The sequence below is a fragment of the Notolabrus celidotus genome, chromosome 3 (genome assembly GCF_009762535.1).
Source record: "Notolabrus celidotus isolate fNotCel1 chromosome 3, fNotCel1.pri, whole genome shotgun sequence".
In the NCBI taxonomy this organism is placed as follows: domain Eukaryota; kingdom Metazoa; phylum Chordata; class Actinopteri; order Labriformes; family Labridae; genus Notolabrus; species Notolabrus celidotus.
The window spans coordinates 19,663,625-19,682,709 of NC_048274.1; the positions used below are offsets into that span (position 1 = coordinate 19,663,625).

The following is a 19,085-nucleotide window of genomic DNA, read 5'->3' on the forward strand; positions in this document are numbered from 1 at the left end:
TTGGCCTGGACGCGTGCAAGAAAACACATTTATTTACTGGTGTGCGATTGTGTCCTGGTGTGAGTTTTTACACTGGTGTGTGCTTTTGGGACCAAGCTGACATAGCCTCTGCACACCTTTGAGGGGCCTTGATATGCCTCTTTACATTCTCTGGAACAGAACACTCTCTGGGGGGGACGGAGCAAGCTTCTCACTGCTGTCCCTCTTTGTTACCAGTGTACTTACCCCCAGAGCAGCAGAAGTTGTCCATTGATCAAAGGGTTTGGTTTGCCCTCGTGGGGTTGAGGCTGGCATTTTATAATACAATGGGCTGGACATGCGACCACTTGTGCAAATGTCTGCTGTGCCGCAGGAGCCTAGGATGACTGCACACTTCTGGGTATACACAGCTGTAACGCTTTGCCTTCTCTTATCTTTTTGCATTGTGGCCACCGCTGGGCCGTATCAGCTTTTGGGTCCACAGGAACATCTAGAAACTCAGCGGCTGAATAAGATGAGCCATCTTGCTCTCTCCTGAGCGACTATCAGGGCCATAGCTCTTCCAGAGGGCTGTACAGTGCACTGGTGAAGAAGACATGGGCAGAGGTCAGTTACCGCTCACAGTTTGTTGCATAGGGCTGGGGTGGGTTGAAGTCTTTCCTGATGATATCAGCTAGAACTTCAGACCACACTATTTTGCAGGTGTTGCACTGGTCAGTACCAAGCAGCAACCTCTGGTCTAAAAATATGGGAGTCCAATGCGGAAGTGCTAAAAAACTGCAGTTCATCAAGGATCTGCTTGAGGCTGGCTCCAGAAGTACCGGAAACCCACATACACACCAATTCAATAAATAGAAATAAACAGGAATAAACAGAAATAACAGAAATAAACATGTTTACAGCCTGGTACAAAAGACGAGTGAAGTCTGGATAGCTCATTTCCTCGATCGGCTCTCACTGTGAGGTGGGTGATTTTTTTTCTAACGCAGTAATTTCAAAGATATTTAGATAACGAGTCTTCTAATGAGAGGCACAGCAGACTTGATTGACAGGCGGGAACACTGTAGCTGTTGGCTAGGAGGCTCAAAGCCCGCCTTTTTACGTCACCATCGCTCGACAGCAGCAATATGGCCCCGACGACCATTGGCCTCAAAACAGAGCTTCAGAAACAGATGGGTGAAGTCAGGGATCCTACGTCATATTTTATACAGTCTATGGTCAGTACTCAAGGTCAGGTTTGGAGAGCTGCAGCTTGCCACATAACCAGCCATCGGCTTTGCAGCTAGCTGAATGGTAAAGAGTTCCACACAGTCCTCATTATTTTCTTCAGAACCAAGGATGAGGGTCTTGTCTCCTCTGTCTGAGAAGTTTCCCCTGGATGTCATCCTTCTCTGTCCTCAGGCTTGCTACAAGATTGTTGGGGTTGGTTAGTGGGGCTATCGTGTCGAGCTGGTCAACCCAGCTAACAGCAGTGCCAAGTAGGATGGTGTTCCTCTCTGTTTGCTCCTGTTGCAGGGGCATGTCTACCACAAACATAGGATCCGCAAGTTTACCTGGTGCACTGTTCGACAAGTAGTGAGGGTTCAGGCTCCTACATCAAGCATGCTCCATCGAGTGCATGAAAAGTGGTGAGCAGTTATTATGGTGGCTATCTATTACACTAGTATGGTTGCTAGCTCTAGCAGCTACTTTTTGGTGGCAGGTTAGCTACCATAAACTCAGTTGGCTCCATAGTGCTACAGTAGTGTTCAACGACTTAGAGTTTAGCTTGCTCTGTGGAACGGTTTAGCTTGTGTGTTAGCTATACCCACTTTCGAAGAGGTTGCTTGTCCAGGAGCAAGAAGAGATCTGAGCCAAAGCGAAGACATCAGGTTTTTATAGCAGGAGAAAGTCCCTCCTCAGAGAGCCGACATAATGTCTGACTGACATTCAATGTCCTTGGGGTAAGAACATTCTTCATTCTTCCTCAAAATCACCTCACTCTTTGGATTTATATGAACAGCAGCTACAGTCACACAATTTATATGGATTTTTGTCCTTTGTGATTCCTTTTTTTAATGAATAATAGTTTATTGGTCTTTTAACAGTCAAAGACCACATCAAAACTAAAGTAAACACAATACCAGAAAATAAATAAAATTAGAAAATAATAAAAAACGAGATGCACAGACATCTTCAAAGTTGACAGTGTTTCTATTAAATCTACCACGGTATTCCCACAGTTTTCCCAGTATATATTGTAGTTCAACTTTAATTATTTTCCCCTTTTCTGAGCGGAAATGTCTTCAGTCCGACATTGAAATGAGTGATACTGCCTCCATTTCAAGTCATACTCCTCCCCCTTATCTAGAAGCCTGTATAATAATCGCTCTAGTGCAGCAAGCTGACCAAGGTAAGAACACCATGAGGATAAAACTGATGCCGAGGAAGTCTGTGTTTAGTCCCTGTTTTTCCTCCCTTGTGCTATCAGTTCATTATAAGTGTTACCATCTCTTCCCATGTGTTTCTGATGTGCGTTTTTCCTGGATATGTGTTTTACATGTGAGCTTAGTTGGATTTTTGGATGAACTTTGAACTTTGTTTAAATATTTTTTTGTGGGGGGGTGTATTAAACCTTTTGGTTTTAGTCTGCATTCTAGGTCCTCTTCTTTTGTTTTGGTCAGCTCTGTGACATCTATGAATTTAAAGCAGTAATGATCCAAATTAGCAAGGTCTTCAGTTTTACATAAATGCCAAACACTACTCAATGCTGTAGCAACATTTTGTTTATAAAAGATAAAATGAGTGTAATTATGTCTTTTCTAATTTCATTTAACCATTTTAATATTCAATAACTTTAGAATAATAATGTATGTCCTCATTTGAACCCTAAAATGATAAAGGTATTACAATTATAGAACAAATTGTGGCAGACTGAAATAACTACATTAAAGCTGGGGTTGGTAGTCAGACATCTTACACTGAACACATTTAAAGAACAGTAGAGCTTTTTACAGTGTTATATGTATTATAGCTTTTCTCCTGATATTGTGTCACCAGTACAACTGGATAATGCTAGCATGACAGTTGTGAGTGCTAACAATAGCCGTGTTTGTTTGTGTTTTTAACTTTCACTATGATAATATTTTGGTGTTTTCTTACCACTGAGTGAGACATGAGTTGACGTAGTGTAAAACACAAACGATGTGCTGAGGACTGGTTAAATCAGTCACAATCACGTGTCACGAATCAGCGGCGCTCATGCATGTGAGCGGGGGGTTGTTTTTAGAGGAGCTCCGAGGGGAGGGGGGGAGGGGAAACGGAGTCCTGAGGAAATGCTACATTCAAATTCATGCTAGCTTTCTGTGACTACAACCCTAGCTTTAAAGCCAGTTGAAAATGTTTTAATTTTTGAAACGAGATCTTATTTTTTTAGACCTGATATCACTGTGTATTCAACCAAGTTTCTATGTTGAAATCCCACTTGGTGCACAAGAACCAATCCTGGATGAGTAAACACTGGTTGATGTTTGAATCGTTTTGAATCTAGATGTTCTATGTGGGCCGTATGGGACTGTGCTAAGTAATGGATAATATATAAGGAGGCAGGGGCGGATCTACAAAAATATTTATGGGGGTAGCAAGAGGGGGGCAGTACATTTTGGCACTTGCCACCCTATGCCACCCCTGTAGATCCACCCCTGAAGGAAGGGGTCATTATGTGAAATAGAATCCTGACAGGCTGAGGTAGAGTGGAAATGTTCAGTTTAATATGAGTTATTTCTCTAAGCTACACACATTCACTATTTATTTTTAGTATTAACAGCCAGTCACATGACAGATACTGTGCTGACATAATATGCAACTCTGCATGGATGGAGCCCATATTATAAGACACACTGTCATATTTGGATACATCATGCAACACAACAGTAACTTCCTGTGATGACCCAGACCGGGCACAGTGTGTGTGAGTGTGTTAGGGATGGGGATTAATAGACTTAGCAACAGCTGACTGGAGTGTTGTTCAGTCTACTGTAGATAACAGGCTGAAATGTCACATCATGAATCCTAATTTATTACGTGGGATGGTGCGTATGTTTACTTTTACCACCTGTTTCACTCTTATATTTGCTAACACCACTAAACAATTGTGGTGTTTGTGAGATGTGTCCCTACGTTAATGTCTGATAGTACGCACAGTGTGATATATCTACTCAGGTTCCTCAGTGGAGATCATGATGTGGAACCTTTTCACTCTCCTCTATCATATATGTCACTGACCTCTGACAGCCTCACTGTCCGTAACACATAAAAAAGCTCTCTGAATGAACATCCTTTTTATCGTGTGTGCTGTGTTTGGCATAAATTTGCATTGAGTCATTTTGAACAACAGCACCTGAGGAGAGATATCACTCAACCTTCATTCTGTCAGCAATGAAAGATTACTATTTCTGATACTGACTAATATTGGATCATAGGTTCTTTACATTTTTCATTATTATTTTCAATGGACTTGGAATGATCTGAACCATGAATGCAGAAGGCAGATTCATCCAGGTTAATATCAAACTGTGGACTAATATCCACAAAATGTACTGAATATTAATCTAAAAACTTGTGCATTTTTTTCTTTTTTTTCAACATTTATAGGGCTTTTTTTTATGGTGGCCCTGAAGGGCAAAACAGAACACATTTCAGAAAACATGACGACATTAAAGAAAACACAACGAAAGGATAGGGACAACAATTCTTGTTTCTGATTGGATGGAAACCGACAGCTCGGCATCATTTCCTCCTTCTATAAGTACTATTCAGGTGAGACCCAGCACAAATTTTAAAACTGAGTTGGACGGAATGGAAGAGGAGAGGGAAATAATTAAGGAATATTTTGGAAAAGAATACACATGTAATGTCGCCTAACGTCAGATTTTTTAATTTTTGATTTGATTTGATGACTTTATTTCGAACATGTAAAAGTAAAAATACAATTAAAAAAAAGCAGAAAAGAAGAAAGAGTTATACAACATAAAATAAAAAGAAACAGTTTTACAAAAGAAACAAATCAATATTAGCAAGCAGTGAAACAATTTACTCTACATGTACGAAAAGGAGTAGGAAGAAGTTTAAAACTTATCTAATCCTACCCCTCTATTCACTATTTTCTGCCATTATATGAGTGCAGTCCCACATGTCAAATCTTCATATATTATCTTCATATTTATGCTAAAAACAAAAGTAAACCCCTCGTGATTATGTACACTTGTCTTCCTCCTTGTACCTTATTAAAATCATTCTTTGTACTTCTTTAACTTTTCAACTTTTTCAACTCGCAATTTGTAGTAGGCATGCAGCATGCTGAGCAGGCGTCACTGGATTTCCGGTTTTGGTAGCGAAACTACTGATAAGAAGTGGTTATATGTAGTTTAATAATTTTCACAGCACATACAAACGGAGTTCCCCCCTGTCAAAAAAGAAGAGGAAAGAAAAAGCGGAACAAGCGCTGTGCATTGTGGGAAACAGTACGTGTGAAATTTTCCCGAATCAGTAGACATCCGGGAGTTTTTACATACTGCAGACTTTGATCTTGTTCACTTACTACTTACTACATACTGAATTTTGGCCAAATCAGTACGTACTGCTAGTATAGTAGGCAGTTTCGAAAACAGCCAGAGAGACTAAATACAGACAGGGTCAGGACAATTAGACACAGGTGGAACCACTCAACAATCAATCAAACTGGAGGGAAAACACGAGTGCAGGAAGTAAAACTAAACCAGACACACGGGAGCTATAACTACAAAACTAAAACAAGACAAGGCAAGGATCACTAAACATATAATCAATACAGAATATAAACAGGGATTAAACACAAGGTTAATCTACAAAATGTACCCTGAAATCAAAGACAGAATACAACAAAGAAAATATGAAACCAAACACAAGCAACTCAAGACCCTAAACTTACACCTCTAAGTTGTTTGTTTGGCTGTTAGGACAAGAACTGTTCCCAAACAGTAAATATTTTCATACTGCTGCTTCATTTATTTCAGTTTGAAGAAAAAAATCAATGCATTCTAGTGCAGCATATAAAGCTAGGGAGAAATTTGGATTATCCCGATATATACTTCATGTGTTATACTTTGAAATAAGTTTACATATTAGCAGAGTTTCTGAAGTAATTATAATTAATGAGGGTATCCTATCTAGTTCATTTGGACTGCTTTCTTGCCTTGCCTCAGTTCTTGTCTATATAATAATATTCATTGTGTCTGGTGTTTTCCATGATACTTTGAGTTTGTTTTGTAGTGTCATGGTACTGTTAGTCATATTATGGCCATTTTGCCTGTGTTAATTAAAAAAAAAGAAAAGGTCAGATCCTCCTTCATGTAGAAACAACATCTGAAAAATGTAGGTTTACAAAAAGAAAGCCCTGCAGCAGTGATGAGTAGTCATCAGTCCAGATGTTGAAAGTGACAGGTGACGGTGAGGTGAGTCAGAGATGTAAATAGACAGAGGGGTAGAGAGATCATCTCCTCTCGCTCAAGAGTAGAATATTTAAGCATGTTTCTCCCTGAATTTGAACTAGCCCTGTTGCTCTGAAAGTAAGATAAGAATTATAAGATAAGGCAGTGACACTGACCTTTGACCTCTCGAGGAACCTGAGTTTACTTTGAGGAATCACATGCTTTAACCACTGGGACCCTTACTGAACAGGTTTGTGGAAGGCTTGTGAACTTTAGTTGCTGAACTTAATCTGCAGATGTGAGTAATCTGAAGACATGATTAGAACAACTGTAATGTTTTATAAGAAATGGTTATACAGTAATGAAAACACCACATAAAAAGTATTACATTACAAAGATAAAACTTCACATGCTGCTGGATCCAGCTTTCTGTGCAAGTTAATATTCATAGACTGTATAAAATATGGATGTAGTATCCGTGACGTCACCCATCTGTTTCTGAAGCGCTATTTTGGGGCCAATCGTCGCCTGGAGCCATATTGCTTCTGTCAAGCCAGTGTGACGCAAAGAGGCGGGGTTTGAGCCTCCAACAGCTACAGTGTTCCCGCAGTCAGCTGTGCCTCTCATTGGAAGACTCGTAATCTCAATATCTTCGAAATTGCGCATTAGAAAAAAATTCACCCCCCTCACAGTGAGAGCCGATCGAGAAATGAGCTATCCAGACTACACTTGTCTTTTGTACCAGGATGTAAACATGTTTATTTCTCCTGTAAGATCGACTTTTTTTAATTGGTGTGTATGTGGTTTCTGGTACTTCTGGAGCCAGCCTCAAGTGGATCCTTGATGAACTGCAGTTTTTAGCACTTCCGCATTGGACTCTTTTTTAGACCGGAGGTTGCCGCTTGGGAATAATCTAAGGAAGGAACAAGCTTCAGACCCATAGGCTGTGGTTTACAGTAGTTATGTAGTTATGTAGTTCAGTTTAATCAATAATTAGTCTGGATACACCTGCACTGAGAAAAGTTACACGATACAAAGGCTTTAAATTGTCACACTGAAAAAATGAAAGGTACTCCTGTCAGACATAGTGCTGTGAATGAGAGTGAGGGTTTGATTTTCCAAACCAGCAGGGAAACATCTTGCATAAAGACACTGATAATCAACACTTAACAGGAAGGCTTCAGGTTGGTTTGAAGAGATTTACACAAATACCAACTGAAGATTCATAACATACACCGTCTGCCTCCATCCAAAAGACTGTAGTCCTTGCAGGGAGTCTATGTTTAGAGTATTTTCTGTTTATGTTGTTTTTGTGATGACATGCTGACATAAGTGAGTTCCCTGCAGCATGTCATCTTTCTAAAAATTCTTACTGTGCATTTTTGGTGTATTCAGTATTCACATCTTGTGCCTGGTGGTATTGAAAAAAAAAAGCATGTATATGAATAGGTCTACATAAAGTCAGAGACTCCAGGGGCAAAAGCATTATAGCAAGAAGGAGCCTTTCTGTCTGTGCACTGATGTATCGATGTGCGCTCACATCCCTGCATAACTGTGGAACAAAGATATCTTAATAGTAACAGAAATTGCTTAAAGTATTTTTCACTTGACCGAAATAAACTGAATTAAATAAATAAAATAAGACACAGATGGTAGCACAAACACCGATCTACTGAAAGACATCAGTGGGTCAGTGTCCTGTGTGGTAATGTGAGCAACTAAGTGATAGGGGGTGTTTTGTGTGTGTTGTGTGTGGTGTGTGTGTGTGTGTGTGTGTGTGTGTGTGTGTGTGTGTGTGTGGTGTGTGTGTGTGTTAGTGAGCTTGGGCATGCATGAGTGAGTGCTCACAGGCTGCCAAAGAAGATATTTGTGTGTCAGGTGCTACCTGCAGAACATGAAGTCTTTGAAGCAGTGCTGTGGGTTATCTTCTGCACATGAAACATCTGAAGAAATGAAAGAGAGCAACACACTTCAATACATTTTAGATGTATTTAAAGTTTTTAACAATTTCTGACCTTGAACAATTTATTTTAATGCTGTTATTCAAAACCACATCAAAATTGAAGCTATCTTTTCAGGGTCTTTTCTCATTGACTTTAATAATTGTGTTGTTTTACTGTTCACTTCTCAATTTAATTTATTTCTTTTGTTTGTCTACTTTACTTCCCAATTTACTTACTCAGCAACGCACTTACTCCTTTAACAATATACATTGTTTGTAAGGTACCAATGTTATGTTCTGTGGATGCTTGCTCAAGCGTTTCATCCCCTCCCTCTGACGTCAGAGGGCGGCGGCCATTTTGTGAGAGCCAGCAATTGAACACAGTGAGACAGGAAGTTGGGTGACTTGACCATCAAATTAAAAGCGTCCACAACATGACACAGGGAGTGTGAATGTAGAAAAGTTTGGATTGCTATATTGAGTGTTTGAAAAAACCAGGGGTGATTCTAGGATCGGATGGTTAGGGGTGCTGAGCACCCGAGAGCTGTGGGGGCGGTGGAGCTGCTGTATTTTTGTTGTTAAAATATTATGTTTCAACCAAGTACTGTTTGGTTTAAAAACTTTTCTAGCTTGTTAAAAGGACTTCACACTGGCTTCATTTTGTATAGTCTACATCTCAATCCTGGACAGACACCTCATACCTGTCCTCTCTTCTTCATGTCACCAAGCCTCATATCGCACTAGGTCCAGTGAATACATCAAGCTCATCATTCCTGGTACCTCTACTATTTTCGGCTGTAATTCCTTACAGCAGCTAACGACTGGAATATCTTACAAAACACCCTCAACTTTGACTCCACTCACATCCTTCAAGCTTAAACCTGCTGATCACTTCGGACTTTATTTACATGCATACTTATATATATATATATATACACACATACTTTTTTACCACCTCCCGCACATTGCTTGTTACTTGTTCACTTTTGTTCTATTTATGTTGTCTGTGTGTATGTGTTCCCATTGGTGCCTCTTGGCCAGGTCATGTTTGTAAATGAGAACTAGTTCTCAAACATTTTTACCTGGTAAAATAAAGGTAAACAAAACATACAGTAAAAAAAAAAAATCTCAAATTTTAGGGGTGCTGGGATTCATTTTAAAAAATGGGCTAGACTGCCTATGGTAAAAAACGAAAACAATATTGCATTATCTTTTTAATAAACTGGGTTGGCCGATAGATTGATGGCTTGATATATAATGGATAGGTGGATGGATGATCTTGATGATGTACCCCAGATATTTTATTTTTTCAGCTCACTAATCACTTGTGGGTGAATTGTCATGACTTTGTTGTCCTGATAGGATACAATGAGATTATAGCTGCTTCTTGTTGTTGTTGCATAGGAGTTAAAGGACTCATTGCAAACATTCACACTGATAAAGTACATTCAATAAGATAAAGACAAACAAACAATGAAAAATAACCACATCAAGCAACAAGCTAAAGTTCCAGAGTTGAAGTGCTGTGGTATTAATGAATAGATTATTTAAATTCTAAGTGCTAAGGTTATTGAATGAAACTGTACAATTACTTGTGTGGACTGAGTAATCACTGCTGTTCAGAACAGAGTTTTCAAGGGTGAGTCAGAGATGTAAATAGACAGAGGGGTAGAGAGATCATCTCCTCTCGCTCAAGAGTAGAATTTTTTAGCATGTTTCTTTGTGAATTTGAACTAACCCTGTTGCTCTGAAAGTAAGATAAGAGTTGTAAGACAAGACAGGGACACTGACCTTTGACCTCTTGAGGAACCTGGGCTTACTTTAAGGAAACACATGCTTTAACCACTGTGACCAAGGACTAATATCTTCCCATAAAGGCATCATTTGCCAAAATACCCCCCCTTCAGATTAGCATTTACATGTTTTATTTTGTAAAATCCAAACAGGAAGTGTGTGACTTCTTAATCATTGTGCTTCACAGATAAGCAGGGGGAGGAGGGCGGTGTGTTTCCACTAGGGACAGTCCCGTTGAGTGGAGCGGCAGCACAGACGGACATTTTCATCTTTACCAGAACCAAATACAGCAAAACTAACAGAAGAAGAGCAGAACAAACTCAACGAGGTACGATTTACCAGTTTGTATTTGTTAATGTCACCCAGTCAAACTGCAATGATAACATAGGGTAGCTTAAGTAATTAGTTATTTTTAAAATACGTGACTTAAAAGTTAAGCTAACAGGCTGTGCCAGCTTATTTATCACGGGGTTTGCGTGTTCAGCGTCGTATAAGTTCTCACCACCAGCTTTCAGTATGTTGTTTGTTTTCGCTGGTGACGAACTTTGTGCTGTTTCCTGTATCCACTGTGTTTGGGTGGTAGTCCCCGTCTTAAACACATGACAAGATTTGCTGTAAGGATTAAATTAGAGGCTACAGCAGTATCTGTGTGGGTGTTTCTCGTGTTTCTGTGAGCTGGTTGCAAGGTGGAGGATTTTACGCGCGGGTTTAAAGCGCTCCTCGTGAATGGTTTCTTCAGCACCGCGGACAGCTCCGAAGCTCGAACGTGCACTCACTACGAGCTCGCGTGGTTTGAAACACTGTGACTGCTCATATTAGACTCTGAAAACCATGCTTTATGTCCAAGTCTTCATTTATTGAAACAAGACGGTCTGGAAATCCTTAATTCGCTGTTTAGAAGGCATTTCACTTTACGCGCGTTAAGGTGACAGTGCGCGCATGAAAATACAACTTCACAGAAGTGGAAGCGCGTGGTAAACAACATGATTTCCCCTATGTTGACAGAGTGTAGTAGGCTTTATGTGGATGATTATTCAGATGGACATTGTTTTGCATGGTGCCCAAGGAGGAGTCAGAACATGCTCACAGCGTCGGAGGAGGATGATTCTGCATGAGATGTTTCCTGAAGTCTGACCTTTGTCTTGATGTTTTCTTACGTGGGATTGCTCCTGCTTGCTGGTTACTTATTTACGTTGTTATTGGTGGCACTGCAAGAATTTGTCTGAGGATGAGAACACAAGGAGATAAATATAGTCCCTCTCACTGATTCAGAGAGCTGCACATTGTCCCTGAGATGGAACTGTTTGTGATTATTTTTGTGACTGGCTTTATGCTGTCTATGTAAATTACATTGTATAAGCCAGGGGTTCCCAAACTTTTCAGCCCACAACCCCCAAAACATATGTGCCAAAGACTCTCGACCCCCACTTTCCCTCAGAGTGATTTAATGCAGCTTCATTTAGCTGGTCTGTAGAAAATGTACCTACCTATATGAGCATGTGTCTGTGTTTCCTGTGCTGTTATGAATTAACCTACTGCTACTGATGCTTTTGATAATTAACTGCTCACTAACCCTAAACTTAGGAGTCATCTGGCAACAAAGGCAGGAAACTCATTACATTTTCTATTTTCAAGGTTTTGTTTCAAATTTAGCTGATATTTTTGTGGATTTTTTTACTATAATTGGTAAAATGTAATATTTTTAGATAATTTAAAATAATAATAATCTGGAAGACATCTCACGACCCACCATTTGTGTCTTGTGACCCCCCCAGGGGGTCCCGACCCACAATTTGGGAACCCCTGGTATAGGCTACCCTTCTTGAAATGAGCTATACATCTGAAATTCTTATTTTTCTTTTATCTAAATTTCACATGAGAACTGATAACCTTTGCAAACTGACATGCTACAAGATTTAAGGAACATCTGACAAAGGATATGTTTGATCAGTGCTCAAGTTGGTCTACTGAAGGTTAAGTCACTGTGACTCTTTTCTAGGAATTATACTAACTTTGAACCCTCCCACCTGTCCTACTGTTTTACCTGTGATAAAGTCACTTAGGACGAAGAGCTCAGGCTGACCCTTAAGCAGATCAACATGTGTGTTTACAGCAGGCTGTTGTTTGTAACCAGAGTAAACATTTAGTGACTACAATAAGGGAAGGAATGGAGCAGGATGCATACTGTCAAACTGAAGTTATATAAAATAGAATATCATCCAGGTGTTGACTATAAAGTAGAAGGTGAAATTTATATTTAAAATCTTGGATTTGTGCTCCAGATTTGTGACAAGGATATTGTGCACACTACAAACACAACTTAGATGATAAGTGAGAAGAATGGAATAATTGTGACTGCAGCTGATTGATTCCCTCTGCCCATCACACACTTAAAGCAGCAGGTGAAAGGGGTAAAAAGAGGTTGGAGAGTTTGGAGTGCTCCTGGCTTCAATCGTTACTTGATCACTGATCCTCCCATGTAGAGGACTGTGTCAACTGAAATGATGAGCAGAAACCCAGGGTGCACAAATGATGAGTTGCCTGGTGAGAAAATGGATCCTGGCTTGACATGAACAACGCCGCCCCCACCGTTCTACCCTCCGTTCTACCCTCTGTCCCTCTCCTCTCCCCACCCTAGCACCCATCACTCACACATCCATCACCCTGCCCACAGAAAGGTGAGAAATTACCAGCAGCATCCTGCCCGGACCTGCTACATCAGTGGAAAAACACACAGCAGTTATATGCACACACACACACTCTCTCTTGTCCTTTTATAAACGCACTCACACTGTTTAATTTATCCTCTTGTTATTTATTCATCTTGTTCTTTTTGTACCGCTCTCATGTTTAAATTTAATCTGCATGAAAATGCCAGCTGGTAGAAAGCAGTAATATCCAAGAATGCACTGTGATGACAGTTTTCTTCTTCTTCTTCTTCTTCTTCTTCTTCTTCTTCTTCTTCTTTCTTCTTCTTCTTCTTCTTCTCCGCATGCTGCTCATTTATTAGCTGCCAGCGACAAAACGAGCAGAGGGATCACATTCACGGTCTTTTCATGGCAGCTGATGCCTTTTTTGTTCCTTGTGGGGTTTTTATTTAAAGATTTGCTTTGTACTCTCGCTCTTCAAACCTGTGTTATGTTCTAATGACACACGGTTTGTCAAAACGCTCTTGTTCCAGTTGTCACACTTTGTCACTGTTAGTTAATTCCATATTTCTGTGAGGGGCAGATGCCTTATGAAGCCCTGCAGGTTGTTTTAAGCTCACCCACACAGTTGGTATTTAAAGTCAAATCCTTGGTGCTGTTTGCGGAGGTGTGGACTCAGGACTTCCAAGCAAAGACTCAAAACTTCCTTGTGATGCCCAAAACAGTGCATTTTTAAAATCTCTATGAACTTATACTTCCAAGGTGGAGCGTTAAACCATTTATGTTGAATTTAGCTGATTTTCTTTTGTTTGTCTCACGTTGTTTGAATCTAGCACATGCATGGGGTTAAACCTGCTGCACATGCAGGCCATGATCAACCAATAATTGACTTCACTATATCCCATTGATCAACAATAATGAGTAATGCAGCAAGGCACCAATGAAGACATTTATTATGGAGATAGACTTGAATTCAGTCAGTACTCAATTTGATTTTGCAATGTTTTATGAGAACAGAAGTGTATACAAGAGATTTTTGTTAAACCTGAAAGACACCCAGTGCTTTTTTTGTTTACAACTAGGGTTACAAAGGGGTGGAAATTTTCCGGTTAATTTCTGGAAAGTTTCCTGAAATTTCCATGGGAAGTTAAGCTGGGGAATTCTGGAAATATTCCAAATTGGAAGCTTTCCATGGGAGTTATGGGAATGTATGGGATTTAACTGGGAATTAAGGGTAATTTTAGTGGAAAGATATCATATCCAAGCATAGATATTTGTTTTGTTATAAGCAGACATCCATCCAAAATAATACAATTAAAACAGATTTATTTATAAGTAGAACTTTATCAAGTGTTAAATATTTTATTGAACAATCAATTATTTCATTGAAGAACCAAAACATGAATGTTGAGTTAAATATTATTCACCCCCCCGACCCAACCCAAAAGTCAAAAGTTAACAAAAATGCAATCCCAACAAAGTCCCATTCAAAATGTTAAAAGGAAAGAGCCCCTCTCCCTCCAAAAAAGTCCCATTCAGCATGCAAATAAAAAAGCATCTTCTTGCATGCAATCTGGTTGTTTTAGTCAGGATTATGCTAAAATATATTTTCCCCAACTATATTTAAGTTCCCTATTAAGAGCCAACCTTCAATTGAGTTAATTCCTGGTTTATTCTGGTTTATTCCCATAAATTCCTGTTAATTCCCATGGAAAGTTTCCAACTTTGAAATCCACAAGGCAATGGTAGCCAGACATTGTTTGAGTAGTTATGGAAATACAGTGTTTGTAAAGCACTTTTCAAATCACAGTCACACAGTGATTTACAAAACAAGACGGAGTAGTTACAAGGTATCCATGATATGATACAAACATGGGATTTGTGATCAAATATTACATAACAATAGGAAATGTGATAACCAAACATACAATTAAAGGGTGCATATTCACTTTTAAGTATGGTTTCTTTGTTTATCTGCTGTTCTTCATGCAACATGTTTCTAATCAATCCACAGAAATCCAAAACGCAGATTTAATTTATACCACTGAAGTGGCACAATTTAATCTGAGGGGGGACTGATAGCTGTCTTGAGTTTCGTCTGACTGCATCAAAATGATGTGGAGGCCATCATACCCAGGCCTCCATTAAAAAATGAAACGCATTAATGCAATACATACTGATGAAAAATCATAATTAGTTTCCTTGAGATAATTTTGTATCAAATGTGATAATTAAGATTCTTGCAATGGGTTTATTGCAAACGCTCCTGTGAGGATGTAGATGCGAATAATTATACAGCTTCAGTGGTAAACACAATACAACATGTTGATGGGAAAGATGACTTGATCAGGGTAAGACACTATTTAGAGGGATGTGAGCAGAAACAGAGATGGACACACACGTCTATGAGTTTTGATCTTGGCACTCCATTAACAAATGGATCGTATCAGATGTTGGAATGCATGATATGCTGCCCTCTTATCGATCAGGATGACATAGCGGATCTGTTGTAACCCAACTCCTTTGGTACAGTATCTCCTCCTTGAAAGCATCCTCAACAGCTGCCTTTCTTACCCATGAAGTGAGCTCACTATTCTTCTTTTGTTCATGTTCATTTTGTAGTTTTTAAAGTGGTTATGAAAGCATGAACATTAAAACCATCTATCTATTAGATGATGCTGTGGAAGGTTCCTCACAGATAGTTAACATGTTTGTTATTTCTGTGTACACCTGTATATCTTTCTACACTCTATATGCCACTTCCTGTATCTATTGAAATGTATGCTGTCCTGTATTTGCTTGTCACACAATGTAAATATGTGTGAGAGTGTGAAATGAACAGCATGTAAAGAGCAGCATGTTGACAGGTGTCCATTCAAATGTGTGCAAGCAGGAGGAGAAGAAAAGTTGTAATGCAGTGTGAGGGAGAGTGAGTGTGTGTTTGTGCAGTTGTGTACACTCCATGTTTTGTTTTTTGTTGGTGAGAGCTGAGTCTGTACATGCTAAATGGAAAGAAAGGGGAAAGCATGTATGAGGGGGTAAAGTAGAAGAGCACGAGGGAAAGTGGTCGGTGTGTTATGTAAGTGTTGTGATGCTGTGTGTGTGTGTGTGTGTGTGTGTGTATGTGTGTGTGTGTGTGTGTGTGTGTGTGTGTTGTGTAGGCCTACAGATTAATCCAGTGGGTTTTATCCTCAGTGAATGGGACAGTGGGGCTTTGCAGTGATTATCCCTGCAGGCCACAGATGATTGCTTTGAATCTCCTGTATGTCCCACACCACCATGTTTCCCTCTCTGCATACGTTCAGTAGCCGAGCGCCTGCACATCGTTCTGTTGCCTTCTTTTATCTTGGACGTTACATCCAGTAAAAGTTGTTAAAACCTGAATCTAGGAGGGTTTGGGGGGTGCTAGACGCATCGTATTAACAATTTTTTACTGAATTTATCCTTCTGATGGAGTAGAAACCAGTTCATCAAACTGTTGTAAAGTATACTTTAGTGTTTTCCTCCTTCCTAACTGCACATGTCTATCTTCCCATCTAATCTGCCACTCTCAATCAAATCCCTCCTGCCATATCTTTCTGTCCTCCTTTGGATTATATAACAAGGAAATGTTGGAAATGCAATCTGCTCCATCATCCCTGCTCATCTGACACAAACATGGCTGAACGCTGAGAACCAGCCATTCGTCATTTCAGTCTTGTAATCCTGCGTCACAGTGAAGGTGTTAAAATCAGAGCTGCGCACGGTGAGCAGTACATTTTCACTCGTAGCCAGGTGGTTGAGTTGTCACCATGTACCTCTCACAGAGTAACAGCTGCATGCAGCCAATCTGTGGAATAATAAGCGTTTCAAAAAGGTTTAGCCAAGCAGTCAGCCCTTGGGGTGGCGATTATACAAAAAGAAGTGCAACATTTTTCATAATTGAACAAAAAGTGACTTGCTCAGGCGTTTGTCCTCAGTTATTTTCCGCAGCAGATTTCTCTCTGTGGTCCCTCCTGTCTCTCTGCGGGGAATGTTTTAATTCGTCGAGGCCATATTGTCACGGCAGGCGATGATGTGGGCAGAAAACCAGCGCTGTTTGAGATTTTGTTGAAATCACATTCTGCGGCTGTGGTCAACCAGGATGGGAATTGGGAAGCTTCATTTTAAAGCTGTTCTCTGATCGTCTGGCATCCATCCTGCTTTCAATTTAGAGACACTAAGACTTCAGTGGGGTTAAAAATGTAGTTTGAACTATGTGGGTATCTAGGTATTAGAGGAATGTGAAATAATGGGATTACTTAAATACTGACAAGGATTTTTTTATATGTTGGTGATTCATAGTTAAACATCTTTGACACACACTTTGAAACAACTGCAATGCTTTAAAGATTAGAGTCTGTCTCTGCAGCAGTTTGTTGTTATTTTTGATGCTGGTCTTTCAGGTCTTCATGACTGTATCTAGGCAGAGGTAGGCACAGCTAACCAAAATTGTTCTCTGTTCTCCATTGATCCATTAACAAAGACATTAACTTTGATAGCATTTAATCTGTTTATTCTGTTCAAAATGTTGTCCAAAAGTTTGACACATCCGTCCTCCTTCCTGCTGCAACAAAAATGGTTACTATGATCCAAGCCCAGTAAAAGATTTGATCCAAACACATTATCTCGATACAGATTCACAGATAACTTCAAATATACAATGGCTGTATGCTCTTGCTCCAGTTGTCTGCAATCCAGCTCACCATTTTAGAGCAGTGTTTTGAATCCTTCTTCTTCCTAAGGTAAACAACCTCAGGGTCAATGCTCCAAGTGATGGCCTTTATTAGTGATCCAGATCATTTGGCTTGGCTAGAACCGGCTCCTTTGGCTCCCAAACAGCTTTTCATAGAGATATTTTGGCTGACAAGAGCCAAGTTGTTTGCAACCACAACATAGGCTACTCCCGACCTCAGTATAGATGCTATCTACTGCCACAGCGCTGCGTTCCTGCACTGAAGTAATGTGACATGAAAATGACAACGATACAGAAAACTGAATTTAATGGAAGCTAAAGGTTTCGATTATCATTTTTTTGACCTATCCTCTGCGTTAAAAGTTGATTTAATGCATTAATTGATGTGTGCACAGCTGTGTCTACCAAAAAAACAGTCCCGTCATTTTTGATTGCACAGTCTGTATGATGTTGAATGTGTGAAAAATGTGAGAAAATATCAGAAAAAGTTGAATACTTAAAGCTGCTGTTGGTAGTCACAGAGTAAACATCTGTTCAGAGAGAGGGACTTCAAATGTCAACACTATCCCTCCCAACCAGATTTCCTCACAACACAGATCGGCGTGCCCAATCATGATAGTGCCGGACTCATAACCCATCGGAGGACGTAGTCGGGGCAACCCCTTAACCAATCAGGACAGAGGATTGGAGATTAGCTATGATTGGTCCATCATAACGGGAACAATGGGAATAATAACATTGCTTTATACAAAGGCATTGGAAAACACAGAGATTTCACAATAGTCTCAAATTACTCCACTTACCGATGAGTACCAATGGGCATTATGACCTTTTCTCCAAACCCAGCAGAAAAAAGTAACCTTTTTTACACCATTCCTACCAACAGCAGCTTAAATCAGACCACTGAAAGACCGTAGACCCAAATTATGTGTTGCAAGGGTTTGTTTCAGTCTTTTTGCAGGGAGTTGTAGCACCATGTTAGAAATTCATATAGTATTTATTTCATTTCTTAATATTAGTGAGGACATTCAAGTGTATTTTTGTATGTGCATGTGTGTCAGACTGACAAAGGATGTTAGGTTACTCCAGGATTCATGCATTTGTGAGTATTTGTGGATGTATGGTGTATTAGCAGTCAGGCATGAAGTGCTGGTTGTACTGTCTGAATGGTTTATCCCTCAGGCTCTCATCATGCTCTGTGGCCCTGTCATGTCTTGACATATGTGTATACTGCTTATAGGTCAGCATGGAGATACAGTGTGAACATGACTGCTGCTGTTTGTGTGTGTGTGTGTGTGTGAAAGCTGCACTAAACAAGAAATATTCCAACTACATATCATAAAAATAAAACACATGACTGAATGATTTCATCTTTATTGTTAACAGAGGAATGATATAAGTTATTACTCCAGAGATGTTAAAGCCTCTGGTCCTTGGTCACGGGTTTGACAGAAAACAAGCAGTAGCAGTTTAAAGGTCAGTGCTCCAGCCTCATTTGGTCCATGTCATCCCTACAGTGTTGGACATTATTTTCATTAGCCTCAGGGTCAAATGTGCCATGT

The 19,085-nt window shown here is 39.8% G+C and overlaps 1 protein-coding gene across 1 annotated transcript in view; it reads left to right on the forward strand.

Moving 5' to 3' along the window:
• Window positions 1-3,885: 3,885 nt before the first annotated feature.
• The window catches only part of LOC117810016 (synaptosomal-associated protein 25-A-like), a 65,127-nt gene continuing 49,927 nt past the window's right edge, over window positions 3,886-19,085 (forward strand). Inside the window, exons 1-2 of the mRNA XM_034679553.1 lie at window positions 3,886-3,928; window positions 10,349-10,489. The gene's annotated coding sequence lies outside the window, so the exon portion shown is untranslated. The remainder of the gene's footprint in view (window positions 3,929-10,348; window positions 10,490-19,085) is intronic.